This window comes from Octopus bimaculoides, chromosome 11, assembly GCF_001194135.2.
Source record: "Octopus bimaculoides isolate UCB-OBI-ISO-001 chromosome 11, ASM119413v2, whole genome shotgun sequence".
Taxonomy (NCBI): domain Eukaryota; kingdom Metazoa; phylum Mollusca; class Cephalopoda; order Octopoda; family Octopodidae; genus Octopus; species Octopus bimaculoides.
In genome coordinates, this window is record NC_068991.1 from 13,617,389 (window position 1) to 13,622,248 (window position 4,860).

Here is a 4,860-nt window from a genome sequence, read left to right on the forward strand (position 1 = left end):
AACTGGTGCTTATTTTTACGACCCTGAGAGGATGAAGGGCAAAGTCGACCTCAGTGGTATTTGAGCTCAAGACGTAATGACGGACGAAATGCCGCTAAGCTTTTTGCCTGATGTACCAGTTCACTGCCTCTCAAACTTTACAATATGCAGTAAACGCCCTCCTATTCTCTCTCCTATCTTAATCGTTGAACCGAGTGGGCCTTAAACCCAGGGTGCAGCAAGCCGGGGCAAATACAGCAATTATTTCTACCCAACGCATTAACATACCTGACAGTTCGTCATATACACTAAACCTCCTCCCATCCGATACCACTGGGACCGAAATGTTGCCGGATGACTAAATTTTCCGGATATCTGATCATGAATATTAAAATTATTGTTGCATCATACGAAGCTCATTATAGCTCTGTATAAACATCATTATTATCATTAAGATTCTGAATAGAGTAGATATGAAAGAAATACGGAGAAATAAACATATAATTTAAATAAAGAACTAATTTAATTAACCTGGTAAAATAGAGGCTCTGTAAATTCAGTAAAATAAACATTGTACTTTGAGAACATCCATTTTAGACATGATAGAAACTTTCTTTCCTTTAATGACAATTAATTAATTAACACAAATTCTCTTGACTTTAATTAACAATACATTTTATTTTTATTTTTTCTCTGGATGATGTTTATTTGAGAGTTACAATTATTTGAGTTTTGGATAAGAAAGATGTTTCTGTATTCGGAGAATTTTTATGAATGCTAGACATTAATAACTTCGCCAAAAATAAACATAAAAGACTAAGGTTCTTTGTTCTGAACATGAGAATACATGAGAATACTCCGGCACTCCCGACAGGTTGTCTTTAGAAAAGTGAAGTCAAACCTTTTCTATGCATAGCACCCTTACGAAATATTTGTTTAATTTTTGCACCTTTATGTAGCAACAGCACGATAAAGTGATGGCTTGTTGCCAACTTAATGTGGCAGCCCCAGGAAAGAGAAGGATCTTACTGTTATTTACCCCAAGAAACACCGTTTCTAGCTGGCTACGCGACACAAGCATTCTGTGTCCTTACGTTTTCAAACAGGGGAGATAAGTACCTCCACCCAACAAATCCAGAACCTAGAGACTACTTAAAAATAAAGTGTCCATCAAGTACTGGAGTCGAAGGTATCAACTAACTTCTCCCTTGAAATTGTTGGCCGTGTGCATGAATCAGAAAACATTATTATTGATACGGTTTCCTTTTTTTTAAGACACTAAGGTGGGATTGCAGGAAAATTTAGCTGCTATTTCGTGCTGGAAAATTGACCAAAAAGAAACACAATCGATCAGTTTTTCAGTGGTTAACCATAATTCCCTTTGCGTTTCTCTATAAATGAGGCCTTCCATTGTACTTGATATTGGTTGACCTTAGATGTATTGGTAGTAGTGATAGTCGTAGTAATATGGATGACGACGATGATACTGATGATGATGATGATGATGATGATGATGATGATGATGATGACGATGATGATGATGTTGATGATGATGAGGATAAACAAAAAAAAAATAACAAATAATAAAAATACAACACAAAGGACAAAAAACATAGTTTTATCGTGGAACGGCAAAATCGTAAAGTTTTGAAAATCAATTCTCTTTAATAACGCCTCGAAGAAGAAGATGAAAATGCCATAATACCTGATCTGTTATATATATATATATATATATATATATATATATATATATATATATATATATATATATATATGTTGTATAATATTTTATCTTCTTGCTTGCTTTTATGTTTGTTTTCTTAATTTTTATGTTTGCTAGATTATTCACCTTCCATACACCATACACCGTACTCCATACAATATACTCCATAATCTTCTCTCCGTTCCTTCACACCCGTGAGGAATCTATGAGTACCGTTTTAACCTTCAGAAATATCTTCTAGCAATGTAGCATTAGACATTCAGACATCCTTGACCCATCTCTCATTTCGACCTTTCCGACGATATTTCGATGCCTAGCCTACAGAAAGTCTTCAAATTTTTCGTTCAGTTCATAATAACTTTAGCGATTCCGCTAATATTGCCCAACAAACTTTTATTCGTTTTCTCTATTGCATTATTCTTTTTCTCCAGTTTTCGAGCAGTTATTTTACCACTAGCATAATGCTTTGGATTTATATGAATCATGAGAGCTGTACACGGCTATCTGTTTTACAAGAATATAAAACAGATTACCAAACCAGATAGGAACACAAGGTCGGTAGTTTCGTGTTATGGAAACCAACTGGATTTAGGAATGTGAAGACAAGCAAATAAAGAGGTCTTTACGCAGTTGCTGGTGTTGTTGTTGAGCCACAAGGCATCTGCTTCGATCTTAGATTAAACAGATCTATGTTTGAAGCAGTCCATTTCTGGCTATCACTTCAGTTTAGAGGTACCTAACTCAGACGTCATCACATAATGTGTTCTATATAGTTTTTGAAAATATTTCTAGCAGATCGAGCGCTGAGGTTAATTCTCCATTGTTGTTCCATCTTGTAGAAGTAGTAGCCAAGTCTCCCTCAAAACAAACCGTATCACCTTCACAAAAGGAGACAACGGGCAATACACACCTGAATACACACCTGAATACATTGTGTAAAGGGTGGGGTGGTGAAGACAGTTACGGTTTACCAAGAAAATATTATCCCGTAAAAGAGGAAAAAAATTAAAGAGTTTATTCCATAAACGAAATATATTTCATCTTTATTCTGTTGTAAAGTATTTAAAAAAATGCTTCCATATTTTGTCCCGCGCAGCGCTGTTTGTCATCGCTCGTCCTGTCATCGCTCGTCCTGTCATCGCTCGTCTATTTAGTCTTTGATTTACAAAAGTATTTATTTCTTTTCTTTTTACTCAGTTTCTGTTGGAAGTTTGGTTTTAGCTATGCCTACAAACCTTTAGGTTAACGCTCATAATATCACCTGGCTTGGGGACATGTTGTTATCTTTCTTTGGGTGATAATAAGTAGGCAGAAAATATTCGACTCTGCGTGTACTTGTAACTAACTGGCTCCGTCGGTTACGACGATGATGGGGCGGGGTTCCAGTTGATTCAACCAACGGAAGAGCCTGCTCGTGAAATTAACGTGCATGTGACTGAGCACTTCACAGATACGTGTGCCCTTAACGCAGTTCTCAGGGAGATTCAGCCAGCGTGACACAGTGTGACAGGGCTGGACCCTTGAAATACAGTTACTACTCATTTTTGGCACCTGAGTGGACTGGAGAAACGTGAAATAAAGTGTCTTGCTTAAGGACACAACGTGTCGCCGGGAATTGAGCTCACGACCTTACGATCGTCAGCCGAATGCCCTAACCACTAAGCCACGTGACCTCACCATGGGAAAGAGAAAGAGAAAGAGACGTCAAGCCCAGTAATTGAATACTTAATTAATTTCTATGCAGAAAGCAGTAGAGCAAAGCTGACCACAGCAAGCTTGAGCTCAAATCGCAAAACCCCTAAACAATTACATCAATACGCATGCCCGATCATCTAACGTCTCATCCAATCGACCACTTTATATTTAAAAGAATGCTAAATCTTTTTAACATTTATAGCTTTCCCAATTAGCCTAGCTTTTTAGTAATTTCTAAGGAAAATCAAGAGTGCAAAACGTTGACGCTTCGATGAAGCTATAATATGTTATCAAGCACGCAACTATGAGTCCACTGCACCTTATATTGCAAACTTGCAAGCTAATGAAGTTCATAAGATATTCGTTTATTCCTTTGTCACTCATTTTCGTATTACCGCTTTGTATTTGACTAACGCTTCGTTTTGAAGCATATTATGTTCTACACCAGGTTATTAGTTTCGCAATAGGAATAGGTGATGTTGATAAGGACTTCACTTTCCACTGCGGTTGGTGTAAGGCTTACACTTGGCCATGATCTTAGCCAAGTGTAAGCCTTACATTGAAAGATCTTGGCCATATATATACTGTATTTCATACCCAAACTATTATATTTGATATATTTAATGTATCTAATTTGTTCATCCGCATAATATATATGCATATATGCATAATATATATGCATAATATATATGCATACATACGGTGGTTGTCTACTCCTTACGCAGAGTTTGACCACCTCCTGCACCTACACTTTAGCCCTTTCATGGCGTCTGATGAGGCTTTTAAAACCAGACAATGTTTTGAAAAAACACCCACACAGATTGCACCTCTGATTTGTACTACCAATACCTGAAGGTAAGTTCTGCTCATTGTGGATCCTAGCATGTCTTTTAAGACCCCCATTGGATTTGCAATATATATATATGAGTGTGTTTGTGTGTGTGTGTGTGTGTGTGCATACACACAGACTCACACACACACGCACACATATATATTTCTACATACACACAATTACATGTGTGTGCGTCACTAAAGATGGCATCATCGGTTCGCTAAACAAAAATACATTGTAGAATTTTGTTATCTTCTTTGACCACCATTGACGTTATCTTCCTCCTTGACTCTAAGAAGACGAAATTAATGTCCGACAAAAGTCCTGTGATGCCAACATATTCTATAACAATCTTTGAAGACAATAGGAAAGGATGCTTTCAATCCAATAGCTGAAAACCAGCAGGACTGCAATAAATGTTCCATGTCAAACTTGTCAAGTTACTCCAAGCAGAAAACCTGATAGTCGAAAAGTCGGAAAGTCGGAATATCGGGAAGTCGAAACGTCGGAACGTCGGTAAGTCGGAATGTTATAACGTCGGGATGTTTCTCTCATATCCGAAATAAAAAGGAAAATTAATATTAAATTCAATATTATATTTTTCATATTCAACCTATGCTTCCATGAAAGG